The following is a 14756-nucleotide window of genomic DNA, read 5'->3' as shown; positions in this document are numbered from 1 at the left end:
CTCAACCTAGAACTGACCTTAATACTTGCATGTAATTAAAATAGTATAAAAGCAAAAAGGACGAGGGGGATGTGATAGGCTTTTTTATGGAGGAGTAATGGGGAAAGGGAATGGCATCTCAAATGTAAATAAATAAAATATCCAATAAAAAAGAAAAGCCGGTGTAACCCAGCTCTGAGCCTTGCTGTACCAGTCCTGGGAGACATAACACCCCACTAGGAGGACCATTACTACCAGTCATGTAGGACATCACATAAAGTCCTTCCCATGCAAATAATGCATCCTTAATATTCAGGTTTAGTCAATGGGACGAATCTAACTCTGGATCCCACTCCACCCCAAAAATATATTTATAAGGTACTTGTCCACGAGGAATAAAGGGCACAAATTTATTTCATCAAGAATCATCTGAGGGCACCTGTCTGTCTTACTGAGCTGAAACACTCCAGGGAAGAGTTTTCTTTCCTAAAGCATTCATCTTTGAAACCTGGCTCTGCACAGCAGACTGCCACAGCTGTGTGCTGCTTTGGATACAGGATGCCTTTTGTGGTTTATTGTTTCATTGCAGCCACCTCCCACCATTCCTCTTGTGGCTCTGGCTAAGGTTTCTAACCACCTGCCAACACTAGCTCTGAGACTGCTGAGGTAGCAGAGATATGAAGAAACACCTGCACTGGCCCAGCTTACCCTGTGAGAATTGTATCACTTTGGCCATTCCTGTCCAGCCAGAGCCCCAGAGAATCTGTTGTCCTAGTCAGGGTAGAGATCTTCCCACTGCTTCTTGTCTCTCCTGAGATGATCTGAGATGATCTGAGATGATCTGAGATGGCTATGATCTGGTATCCCAGTATTAAGGAGCAAATGCAGATTGACAGAAAATTATTATTTTTTTCTTAAAAGAGAAAGTAGGGAGCAATTGAGGAAGACACCCAACATTAACCTCTGACCTCCAATCACATGCCAACACATGTACACAGATACAGGGCAATTTGCATTCACATACACACACACACATTTAGATACACACACACATTTAGACACACAAAAACATAAAAAATAAAGTTCCATAAAGCTTACAGGATATCTTAAGAATAATTTATTTTCATTGATATGGAGGGATCTCAAATTGATTACTGTCCATTTATTTGAATAAAAGAAACATTAATTCCATGAAAGTGTTACCATGAAACATGACACATAAACTTGAGTGCTTCAGAGACTGTAAAAACAATGTAGCCATGTCTGAATTCAGGATCCTTAGCAAGAATCTTATATACATGGGAGGTGATACATAAGACTCTGTTCTCCACATCCTAAAAAACAAGCAGTGAGATAACAAAGGATGGGACTGTTGGTAACGGGATCTTCTCTAAGCGTGTTGCTGATTTAGGTTGTGTGGAGGTTTGAGGGAGAATGTCTCCCTTAGATTCATGTATTTTAAAATGTGGTCCCCATTGTGGTGCTGTTTGGGGATGTTATAGGCAGGTGCAGCCTTTCTGGAAGAAGTATATCACGAGGGTAGACTTTAACGGTTCACAGCCTTGTCTAACTTCCAGTTTGGTCTTCCTGCTTCCTGCTTACAGTTGAAGCTGTGGTCTCTCACCTTCTTTCTCCTGCTGTCATGCCTTTCTGCCATGATGAACTCTTACTGCTGTGGAACCACAAGCTTATATAAACTCTATGTAAGTTCCTTATCATCATGTTTTTATCACAGCAATGGAAAAGTCACTCATACAAGCTGAGACCCTCATATGTCCATTAGAGTTCATGAACATGAATGAACAACCTGTAATTCTAGCACTCCTGAGGCTGGGGTAGGAAGAACAAGTTCTAAGCAAGCCTGGGCTATATAGCAAAATCCTACATTCCCAAACTAAATACAACAATTCAATGTGGAGATGGCTTGTAAGGGGAACCATTCACATAGCACTGTCTATCAAACCCCTCAGGAAATCCCTCAGGGAACAAGATGGCATCTTACCTTCATGATATCCTTGTCAATGTCTAGAGATGTGACATTAACTCCAGGTTTTTCCATTTGAAACATCATTTCTGTGTCATCCATACTAAATGCTATATCCACTTAACAAAATGAATGATAGAAATTCATGAATCAAAACGTTACTTTAAAAAGGTATATTAAATATTTTATTTTATATGTGGGTGTAGCTGGTCTTTATGAGTTCTTTATGCTGATGAAAGGGGGGGCTTATAACCTTTCATCCCCTGACACCTGATAGGAGAGGGAAAAAAGATAGAGGGGAAAGGGGGCAGCATTATTGTTAGATGACTTCCTGTTGATTTGGGGATGTTTAGTTCCTTAGAGACACTTTGATCTTCACTATCAAGACATCTAATTTTTTCTTTGACTTTTGCACAGGAACTTGACAACAGAAACCTACAGCTACTAATAGTGATCACCAGCCCACACCACTGCTGAATGCCTTAGTGTTTATATTACCTGTAAATTCTTCAGCTGTTCCGCAAGTGGACACAAGACCAGACTGAGTCTGCAGACAAAATATTCACGCCCCTGATAGAGCAAGAAGTAAATCATAGTCAGCTGCCATAGACAATCTGAAGCAGCACCATATCACCCACCTGGGATAAAAATGAAAATACATTCCCATAATATTTCTAATATTTCTGTGCTTTTCAAACAAAACAAATTTCTCACTATACATGGATATTTTTCTGTCACTTATATCTGTGTACTACTTGTATCTGGTAACCACAGAGGCCACAGGAAGATCTCCAGTTCCTGGAACTGGAGTTAAAAAGAGTTAAAAGCTCATATACATTACTGGGAACTGAACCCAGGTCCTCAATTTACTAGATGAATAAGCTATTTGTCTAGCAATTCATAAAATTCAACTACAAGACAGTATAATAGAAAGAAATATCAATTTGGTATTTACACACTGAAGAACATATTTCAAGACCTTGATTCGTATAACTAAACGATTGTTTCTATAAGTATATAAACATTGTAAGCACAACAAAGTATCATAGCATTCCGTGGCCTGGAGCAGAGTGTGTGGCATTCCTGATGGGACATCATGGACAATGAATGCACAGTGTAAGTGTTTTGTGTTCAGAACCAAGGCTCCATTGGAGTGGAAGGTGCACACACTGCCAGGACAACTAGATTCACTTCTTTCTTGATTTTGAATTAATGTCTGTTCCTTGTCTGTCCAGAATATTATTGACATATTTTCCTCAAACCTCCCATGGGGTCTCAACCCACAATACAGGAATCTGTATGCTAGATGTAGAGGCCAGCCTCCAGAATAAAGGACAATATTTGTAAAACATGTTATATGCTTAATGTCCAGAAGATACAAAAGAATTCTTAAAACTTAGCAAGACAGATAGTATAATTAGAAATCATGTGTGTGCCTGTGCAAAAGAACTTGGGCGTGCTTGTGTGCACTGGGGGAGACAAAAGACATTGTTGCAGCTAGGTGACACTGAACCATGCATTGAATAGGAAGATATCTCTGCATTCAAGGCTAGCCTAGCCTCCATAGCAAATCCAAGACAAGCAGAACAGTTACACAGAGAGACCCTGTCTCAAGAAAATCAAAAACAAACAAAAATGTGTATTGATTTGCAGTAGACCCAAGTTCCAGGACTAAAGTTTGGTAACTCACAATCACCTGTAACTCCAAATCTGGTGCTACAAGTATTGCTTCTGACTTCTGTGAGAACCTGTACACAAGACACTCAAATAAATAAATAAACATAAATGAATTTTTCATTTTCTCTGCATATATTTGTGTGTGTGTGTTACACGCATGTTTGTGTGTGCACTACCTGTGTGCCTGCTGCCTGAAGATTCAAGAAGAGGTCGCTGAATCCTCTGAAGCTGAAGGTACAAGCAGTTGGAAGCTGACCCTGTGTACTGGAAACCCTACCTGGGTTCTCTACGAGAGCATCTAGTGTTTTTGACCAGCTGTTCAGCCATCTCTCCAGCCTCAGGAAAAAAAAATGTGTAGTGATCAATTCTGCTCATAAAACATTCTGGAGACAGCGAGAGAGGGAAGTCTCTGTAAATTCAAGGTCATCCTAGTCTGTCTATCACTTCCTGTTCAATAAGGGATGGACAGAGAGACTCTGTCTCAAAATAAGCAAATAGAGCTGTTGAATAGCTCAGCAGTTACAAGCAATGACTACTTTTCTCAGCACCCACATGGTGGCAAACAACTCTCTATAGCTACAGTTGCAGATCAAACGCCCTCCTCTGGCTTCTTTAGGTACTGCATGTACATAGTGGACAAATATACATATGTGCCTAGCATTCTCCTGGTGGAGACAGAGGGATGAGGCTCGAGGATATGTCAAGTCTCAGCAAAATAGTAAATATAAAATAGTAAATAGTAAATAGTAAAAATAGTAAATCTTCAGAATAGCCCTTAAAGCTATAGTAAAGAACTAAATGCATGAGTTTGAAAATATATACTGTTTCAACTATGCAAAAAATAAGGATGCAGTATGAATTGCATGAGGTGCTTCACAAATCTAAAGAAACAAAGCCAACTTCACTAAGATTCAGCTTTTCAGAAAGATACAAAGACAGGCAGAAACAAGTGCAGGCCAATTCCTGAGTTCAAAGTCAGCCTGAGACACAGTGAGTCCAGGTCCAGGTGTGGTAGACATCTTAATGTCAGGACAATGTCCCACCAACTAGCTTATTGTCTGTGCTTAACAAGGCAGACAGAACTCTGAATTCTTTTGCAATGCTAAGAAAAAAATTGTGTTTGCTGTCTCCTAAGAACCAAAGGGCTAGGGTCGTGGGATGCTGGTTCATAAGATAATCAAAAAGGAACCAGGAGCAAATGACTGGATTGATATGTAAAATAAAAGGCTGGACCTGTGTTCTTCAGGAGATGAGCTATCCAGAGAATTTTTTTTTTTAGGAAAGAAAGAGAGAACTGCTTGGAGAACTCACACACACACAATCAAGGAGGACATGGACAGAGAGCTCTCTTAGAATAGCAAGCAAGCAGAGTATCGACAGAGAAATCTTTAGAGAGAAAACAGAACACAGAGAGAGACTGGAAAAACTGGATCAGAAAGAACACAGGTCATCTGCCTGAATCCACGATTTGACCATGAGTCATTATTTTGCCACTCCCAGACACCCCCTCTCTCAAAAACTTCTCCATGCTGAGGCTGGTCCTTGGAACATATAGGCAAAATGCTCATATAGAGAATGTAAGTAACAAACAAATCTCAAAAACAACAAAATAAAAAGATAAAACCATAAGAAAGGAAATGGGAAAGGATGAAAAGGCATGTCTGCAAGAAGGCAGGAAATGGCCGACAGCAGCACTGCTCTTTACTAAAATGCAAGGTTAAATAACAAGTTCTGATTTATATCAAGACACACGTCAAAGAGAAATAGGAACACTTGTGCCCTATTTATGGAAATAGAACATTAATACCCCTGTGAAAAAGTAGAGCAGGAACATAAATGAATTTAGCTAGCAAATGTCCAAGCAATTCCACTCCTGCCTTTATACCAAAATAAATACAGAGCCAGACAAAACTGCACAAAAATGTTTGCAGTAACATTGTTAGTAATGGCAAAAGGTAAAAACAAACCAAATGTTCATTAATGGATAAATAATCTGTGCTATATTAGCATATTGGAACACTATTCCCCTGTAAATACATGCTGAAACATGTTACAACCAGGATGAACCTCAAAGCATGTTCCAAAAAAAATACCCTACACAGAAGACATAAATTTATGGGATACATTTTACATGTTATATACAGAGTAAGATATCATACAAGAATATCAAATATCCAGGAGTTTATCCAAAGTGAGGAGGAGGAAGGAAAAAAAAAGACTTAACCAATAGAAAGGATTTCCTGAGAGCTGAGAAATTCTGAAACTACAGAGGAGATAAGATTTTCTGAGCTTGTGAACACGCTCAATGCCCCTGAATTGAGCACTGAAAATAGCAAACCAGCTTTTACATGAATTTCACCTCAACACTAACAGATGCTTCTTGCTCATCTCTGTCCAGCAGGTACTAACAAGCTTCAGAAGGCCATGTTGGGCTGGAAAAGTATCCCTGCTAATAGAAGGCTTGTCCAGCATGGAATAAGCCCTGCATATGATCTCAGGATGGTGTAGCCTAGACAATGGGTGCACACATATAGTCCCAGGAAAGGGAAAATCAGAAGAATTAGAAGTTGAAAGTTTTGCTTACCTGCTTAGTAAATTTAAAACACAAAAAATTAAGAAGGGAGCCAGGTACAGTGACAGGAATCTGTAAGGTCATCATTCAGAAGACTGAAGCAAGAGAATTGCCTGGACCAGGATGAGGTACATGAAGTGCCTGAGGCACACACAGGTAAAGGCTAAATATGAAAAACAAAATCCCCTGGGTTTTGCAACCTGACAGAGTGACCTGTGATGCTTTACAAACAACTAGAGCTTAAAGAGCCTGCACCCTAAATGTCTTCACAGAGGACAATTGCTATTAATGAGTCACTGCCTAACAAAATGTGAACTGCCTGTCTCTGACTGCTCAAACACAAACACAGAGGGCATAATGAAGCAAGGCAAGGTAGCTGCTTTTAACTGCAGTACAAGTGCCCCACTCCTTGCTGAGGTGCAATTCTCACAGAGTCAGCCTGCTGTGTTCCTGTCCACAGTGTCTATTCTTCATTTAAACTTTTATGTTAGTCCTGGTCTAGCAAATTCTTTTACCCCTGTACCAGGAGCTTGTCATTTCCAACACAACACAGGTTTTGAGCTACAAGCTTAGTGCTGGAGGGGGCAGCATCTATCTCACATCCTCTATGAGCATGATCCTCATAACCTGGGATCTGAAGCAGCCTTATAAGACATGTCCATAGTAACAGACTCTCATTCTTCTCTATTGTTCTCTTTAACCCACCTTAAAAATCAAACTCCACTCGCAAGCATGGCTCAGGCTAGTGATCAGTTCAAAGACCTGCCTATGTGAGGATTGAAGACTGTCTATGTTTCTTCCTGTTGTATCTGGATGAGGGTTGCTGTGTTTATTTGTTAGTTTGTCTGATTGATTCATTTTAGGTTGGGTAGCACTCAAGAGTATGCAGGAATTTACTACAATCTCACTACTGACTAGATAATCAAACCTCCCTTTGAACTCGCAGCCATCTAACTTTCTGGGCCTCCTCAGCCCTGTAGTTGCAGGTGTGAGACAATACTCTTGGCTTGCTTCCTTCTTCAGGGAACATTCTCTTCAGTGACTTCCAGGACACTGAAATCTCCTGACCTCACTCCACCCCTCAGGATGTTCTCTCACTGTCTCTGCTTAGTGTTTTCTGGTTGGTCACTCAACCTCCAGAGGCTGAGGTTTCCATACTCCTGGCATGGCCACTCCTGGGGTTACTTTATCCTATAATAGGATAGGATAGGACAGGACAGGACAGGACAGGACAGGACAGGACAGGGCATTAAATTAGCAAGAGTCCCAGAACTCTGAACTAAAGTCCTCACCTTTGCAAATAATTCTGTGTCACCTCTCTGTTGTTTGAAAACAGTATCAGATTTACAGAATCCAAAACTTGGTGTGCCTCACATATCCTCACATATCAGTCATCTCAACCCTCCAGAAGTGGGACACAGGATCCTTAATTCAAAGCCAGCATGGACTCTAGACTGAGCACTGAAAACTGTATATAACCCTGCAACTTGTAAAGCAGGAAAATCAGGAGTTCAAGGTTACCTCTGGGACCCTGGACTCTTGGCTCCTGTAATCCCAGTACCCTCAAGGTGGAGGCAAAAGGATCCCTGGAGATTTAAGGCTAGCCTGGACTACATAGTGAGTACCAACACAGCCTAGGCTACACAGTGAGGGAGATTCTGTCTTAACATAAAATAACAAAAAAAGGAAAAAGGAAATAGAGATAAAGGAAAATGAAAAAGGTTATCCTTGGCTACATATCAAGATGAAGAACAACCTGTGATACATGTGACAATGTCTTGAAAAATCAAATTAATCAGGCATAGTTCCCATGATTTTAATCCCAGTACTTAGGATGCAAAGGAAAGAGGATCAGTAGTTTACATGGAAAATTGTAGATTACTATGGGCTATGAGATTAAAGAAGGCAATAGGCAAGGTTGACATGGTACTTCTGCTGGCAAGCATAAGGACCTGAGTTCAATCCCCATGACCCATATAGGGGAAGAAAAGGAATGTATCCCAAAAAACTGTTGTCAGATCTCTAGATGTTCTGTCCTACACACACACACACACACACACACACACACACACACACAGAAGCTCAAAAACAACAAAATCAATAACTAAATAACAATAAAGAACCTTAATTTAAGAATTTAAGTAGGGTCAAATGCTGAATCCAGTTTTAGATTATCTGTCATAGTGTCTGGCAATGTCTTCAACCTGGCTTGGCTTGAACTCATGATCTTCCTGCTTCTCCCTCCTCAGTGCTGGGATGACTGGCTTGTGACAATTGTTTTTGTTTAAAAGAATGATATCTCTCCTCTCTCTTTCTCTCTCTCTCTCTCTCTCTCTCTCTCTCTCTCTCTCTCTCTCTCTCTCTCTCTCTCTCCCTCTCTCCCTCTTTCTGCTTGTCTCCCACCCTCACTGCTTCCCTCCTCTCCCACTCCCCTCTTTCTGTTCCTCCTTCCATCCCCTCACTTTGTCTCTCCCTACCTACTCCTCTTCCCCCTTAAATACACACACCAAGTACTCCTTAGTTTGCTCACAATTACCCATCTTTGTAAAAAAAAGAATTTAACTGTCTATTTGTCTAAGCCCCCAACTGTGGTGCCACCTCTGCCTCCTTTTCTCTCAGGCCATATCTAAATCTGTGATGTCACCCTCAAATATGTCAAAGTTCCACCACTCCTCCACACTCCATGGTATCACACAGCTGTGACTATAGTGTGACAGCTCTGAGCCACAGGCATCTCTGGTGTTTAATGTCTGCAGTTGCCCCTCTCAGTCCTGTGACATCTAGAATTTATTTTCAACACAGCAATTAAAACAAAAAGGACACTGGTGGGACAAGACCAACAGGTTCTCATGCCTCTAATCATAATGCCTGATCCTCTGGGGTCTTTCTCCTTCTTTTCTTCTGTCTATGGACCTTACTTGGCCCTGATCCTTGTTCACTGTTTCACAAGACAAATAAACAACCAACTAGCTACAGGATGAAGCCAGAGAATATCAAAACAGACCACTGAGTTGAATCTTACACTGGGAATCTTTTAAAGAAGATTTTTCAAGAAAATGAACCTTTACACTAATAAATCAAGTCCCATCACAGTCCTGAGGAAAATGCCTCATGTGGTTTCTGTTGATAAGCAGCCTACCATCCTTGTGATCTTTATGAATCTGTTCCTCAATGCTTTTCTTTCTAATGACAGACACAGCTTTTGTTTCAGTAATCATTTGAAGGGTCTGCATGACCATCTAATATCATAAATATAAATAGTCACTCATGTAATTTTAAATTTTAGCTAAATACATATTATTATTCATGAATCTTCCAATGTAGATCTCAAACTTGCAGACATCCTCCTTCTTTTGCCTCCTGACTGTTGGAGAATTACTTTGATGAACTAGGTCTCCACAGGCTCTATCTGCCACAATGGGCTCAGAACAATTCTCTATACATGTAAAGTAGGCACATTCTGCTACCCACCTCCTCACAAGTTCCTAGTCCAATTCCAAGTCCTTACACTAGTCTCAAAATCCCCAGCATATGTGTCTACACTGACTTTCCTTTCTCCCTTTGCTCCTGCTACACTGATCTGGACACTTATATTTCAGGCTCAGGGCCTTTGCATCTGCTGTTCCTTTGACTACACAACCCTATGGCATCTTCCCTCATCCACCTTAGCTCTGTTCATGACTCAGTTGTCACTCTGTGTGAACTCTGTCCTGATTAACTAAAAACACAAGCTGACACTTCAGTCTCTATGTTCTTCCAGGTGTCGTGTCTGTCTCCAGTGCACACATCACAATTTGACATGTTTGCCAGGGTCCCACCATGACATTCTATACTGAAGTGGGGTGCAGCTAAAAAGAATCTGATTCCACCATCAATTTAACCCTCTCTTGTTTTCTGGAGACAAAAGCTGCTTGTTTCTGTCAGTTGACTCCAGCTGGTAGCTGATGGCAGTAGGGGATTAAGAAAAGAAACTTAGTTACTTGAACTCTTTACTCCTTACTTACCTTCTCATGAACCAGAGAAAAAGAAAATACCACAAATACAGACAGACAGACAGACAGACAGACACACACGTACACACAAACACACACACAACCTGGGCCCTTTAAACTCTTTTATCAATTTCACAATGGCATGTACATACTAATTAACATACACAAGTACTTATATATGTTTGTATGTACACATATGTGTGTGAGTTGTACAGACATGTATGCATACACACAGAGAGAGAGCCATACTTTATTTTTTTGCTTTCAGTCTTTTTATACCTTTTTAGACAATAGTTCATTGTAAAATTACATCACAGATAAAATGGTGCACAAAACAGAGTTATATATTAGAGCATCAGAATTTCCAAGCAACATTTTCAAATGGCCTTGCTTTGTCATAGTGCAAACTTGTGGCCTTATCCATGGCTCTGACTTGGAACGAATGATTTTCCTTGGTCACAGATTTGTGATACTCCTGTTTCTCTTCTTAGTGAAATTCATGAAAACTCCTTGTACTCCTCATAATGCAGCCTTTACTTACTTTTCTATGAGGAGGGGGCACATTCTATTCTTGATTCTAACTTATCATGTCTTGCTGGCAGACTAACTAAAACCATCTCCTTAAAATTTCTTCCTAAAATTATTAGACTCAAAGCAGGAATTCTATAAAGTCATTAATATGTCTAAACAGCATTGTTACATATAAGTACATCTTCACATTGATCAGCAGGAAATTTTGCAAATAGGGTAGGCTGATGCTCAGGAATCATCATGCTCTGCAATAGTGGCAGGAATGGATGATCAGCATCGAGAAGCAATCCTGGGATGAGGTCTCTGGGGTCCTTGCCTCACAGAGCACAACCATTGAAGCCACGGAAAATGGTGGGCAATCTCCAGAAAACTCACTGGCTTGGATAACCTTTCCTAAATGGCTTCCATCAACACGTTTGCCTATTTCTTTATATTGTGTTTCCCCACTGGAAAGCAAGTTCCATAAGTGAGAAAATTCAGTCTGCTTCACATCAGGTGCAGTGAGTGCTGTGAGGTAACTGTGTGAAGGAATGAACTCCTGAGTGTGCTGCCCAGCTCTGCAGGGACAGGCTGGCCTGACTGTGAGCTGCTGCAGGCTGAGGCCACCTCTGCTAGGATTTTAACAAATACAGCATAAAGCCCAGGAGTACACAGTTCTCCCTGAGAGCTCTCTAAGGACACAGGATTTCCTTCCCTCTAATGCAGATCAGGTCCCAGATCCCAAATTCTTGTCCTTACAGCTCCTGCTTTGCAGATGTGAGCCCAGATTGGAATGGCAGAGTGTCACCTGTCCTGTGCCCATCTACTGAATACTCACCTTGTCCGGACAAACACATGAGGGGTAGAAGCCGATCTTCTGGCTGTAGGTCTCACTCCTTATTGACCTGGCATCACAACACCAGAACAAAAGACAGACAGCCAGGATCCAGCAGGATCCAGGTAGCATCATCTTAGCTCAGTGAAAACAACAAGTGCTTGCATCTCTGACTGCCAATCTGGGTGTCTTGCAGTGACTCAGCTGTCCACGCCCCTGCCTGGTGACACAGACTGGGCATTCCCTACAGCAAAACCATTGCTGTCTTGTGTTTCTTCAGCCCTTCTCTTACACCAGAAGCTGCTCTTTCAGCCTGTGACAAATCTTCTGCAATGCTCCCATTTCATACATTGTAATAGGAAATTGCAGTAACAATGTTAGTGTCTTGGAAGAATTGAATGCTGGCTCCTCTCTCAGCTCTGTCTTAGGAGAAAACTGTATCTTTTTTGAGAACTATGTCACAGTTGGAATGATTTTTATTCCCTTAGTTTTTTCTTTATGGAAGAACTAAAATTTTGCCACTGGTTGCCTGACCCCTTTGATCATAGTAATCCATATCATAATAGCAGCTACACTGGCATCATTTGAAATCTTATTAAACACAGACCCTGACAATCCACTCCAGACAATCATATGTTCCTCATTCCTCTGCACACACATACAACCTACATCTCACAGATTCCAAAAACCTCAAATGGCCTGGAGGTGACTAAATGGTCCCAAATGTGAAGCATTACCTCTCTCTCTCTCTCTCTCTCTCTCTCTCTCTCTCTCTCTCTCTCTCTCTCTCTCTCTCCCCAACTCTCTCTCCTCCTTCCCTCTTTCCCCCATCTCCTTCTTTTTCCCTCCCCTACTCCCTCTCCTACTCCCTGTCCCTGTCCCTGTCCCTGTCCCTGTCCCTGTCCCTGTCCCTGTCCCTGTCCCTCTCCCTCTCCCTCTCCCTCTCCTTCTCCCTCTCCCTCTCCCTCACTATCCCTCTCCCCCTCCCTCTCTTTCTGCCTCTGCCTCTCCTTCTTCCTCTCCCCCACCCCGTCTCTGTGTTTTGTGTCTCTCTTTCTATTACTTTAGATTACCTAAGAGTGATAATACAGACAGGGTAAACCACTTACAAAGATTCATCTGAACTAGCCTCTTGTGAGTCTGAATGAGCACTCCACCTACTTTTTCATTTGACACAATAAAATACCTCATATTTTGTCCAATACTCAACTAAGTACTGGACTCTTGTCTTTAACCTTATGCTGAATCAATGTATTCTCCCCAGTTTCTTTACCCTCCTATTTGCAACCCATTGTAGTAACTAAGATGTTTAAATACAGCCCCCCAGCTGGACTATCCAGAACACCTCCAAGGACTGGGCAGCTCTCCTTGTCTGTCTCATGGATCTCTCACATGCTGAATGTTTCTTCTCAGTCTTACAACAAATGTCTCAGGCAAATGTCTCACAATCTGACTGCTGGTCTGTCTGTTGACCCAAATTTAAACTTCCAGAGCTTTCCCTACTCTCCAGTCTGCCAGGATATTCTCTGAAATGAGATTCCACCTAACCCACGTCTTCCCAGCACATGTTGTCTCTGACCTCCACATAAGCCTTGAACTTCAACCAATTTTCATTCCATGTTCTCTCTACAGCCCAGATCTGCAGGCTCTCTCCCTACTACAGCTCATTCATTCTACCGTATCTTTCCCATCCCTACCCACTTCACAGCTATCAAGTACATACAACCTCTCAACAGCTGTCTGGAATCCACTCCACTTCTCCTCTTGTAGTCTCTTTGCCCAGACTGCCCTCTTCTCTCAATTTCTACTTTGCATCTCATCCTGCTTTCAAGGCCTGTCCTTTAAAACCTTTATGAGAAAAAGTGAGTGTACAGGTGCACACCTTCGATCACACCACTTTGGAGGCAGAAGTAGGTAGATCTCCGAGTTCTAGGTCAGCATGGTCTACATAGTGAGTTCAGGATCAGGCAGGGTTACACTGAATAACCCTGTCTCAAAACAAAACAAGTGAGCAAAAAAGTTATGCTTTGGGGCATAGCTGAATGGTATACTGCTTGCCTAGCATGGATGAGGTCCTGGATCAATTCCCAGCCCTAAATCCAGTTATAGGGTTGCAATACCATCTTGTGGCCTGTGGTGGTACCAGGCATACCTGTAGAACACTTCAATATATGCAGGCACAACACTCCTACATATAAAGTAAACAAATGTTTATAACTAAACAGCAACATCATCCACAATGAAAACACCTTAACATTTAAACAAATCTTTTGAATAAACATTAAAACAACAATGAAAAGGCTCCCTATGGTGTGTGGTTCCATATTTCCAAGGAGGTTTTCACCAAAGCAATAAGACTCAGCTTCTTGAACCTTTGCTTATTAGTAATCTCTTCTTTCTTCTTTTTTCTCTATCTGTAATATACAAAAATCACATGCAATACTTGAATTTAAGCACCTAATTTTTTATTAAAGGTATTCACCTTATTTGTAGCAGCTCAGGATAATTTCCCCTCTTCACACTGCTAGACACAAAGCTAACTTCCAGCTGGATGTGAATTGATGGTGGCATGCCTCTATATAGCTATGGCCCTACTTCAACATGTGTTTTCATGGCTTACAACACTCCAGTCATGTGGCAAGTGATTTCCTCAATTCCTTCAAATATGAAAGAGTCAGCAAATCCCTCAGTTTCCAAACAGAAGGCCCTTCCCTCTCATGTAGCCATTGTGGCTGTCTGTGGCCATAATGCTTTAGTTCTCCTTATAATGCCCAGTGGAAGGTTAATGTGTCCTTTCTCTCTATGGAACTTGTAGTATCTTTAAAACAGAATCATGATACAAGCCATGAAGATGCAGAAGAAGAGCAGTCTGTGCAGAAAAATTGAGAGAGTTTCGTGGGAATTTATGGTGTGCTTACAAGACAGCATAAGGTACTTTCCTTCTGATAATCTCACTGTTGGAGAATAAACACAGCCACAATTTAAAGCTACAGTTGCAACAATCTTTCATTAAATACTTGGCAGGCAACCTCTACATATTGACATAACTGCAAGAAGTGTGATTTGCATGGGTTTTCAAAGGCAAAGAACATCATTCATCTCATTTCCATCAATTCCAATCAGGGGCAAACATATATCCTCAACTATCCTGCATCCTACTCTGTTTCCTATTCACATGACTTGCACCCACATGTGATCAAAACTCTG

The 14756-nt window shown here is 41.3% G+C and overlaps 1 long non-coding RNA gene across 2 annotated transcripts; it reads right to left on the bottom strand.

Annotated features, from left to right (window-relative positions):
* Positions 1 to 1112: 1112 nt before the first annotated feature.
* LOC143442205 (uncharacterized) lies at positions 1113 to 11723 on the bottom strand. Of its 2 annotated transcripts, none has more exons than XR_013110216.1 (4): positions 11553 to 11723; positions 2462 to 2533; positions 1982 to 2082; positions 1113 to 1651 (listed from the first exon to the last, which is right to left on the bottom strand). It is a non-coding gene; the product is annotated as an uncharacterized LOC143442205 (long non-coding RNA). The 2 variants fall into 2 exon arrangements; XR_013110215.1 differs by having other exon boundaries at positions 1113 to 1313.
* Between the last annotated feature and the right edge of the window lie 3033 nt (positions 11724 to 14756).

Source organism: Arvicanthis niloticus, chromosome 5 (genome assembly GCF_011762505.2).
Source record: "Arvicanthis niloticus isolate mArvNil1 chromosome 5, mArvNil1.pat.X, whole genome shotgun sequence".
Lineage (NCBI taxonomy): Eukaryota > Metazoa > Chordata > Mammalia > Rodentia > Muridae > Arvicanthis > Arvicanthis niloticus.
This window is presented reverse-complemented; position numbering and strand designations above follow the sequence as displayed.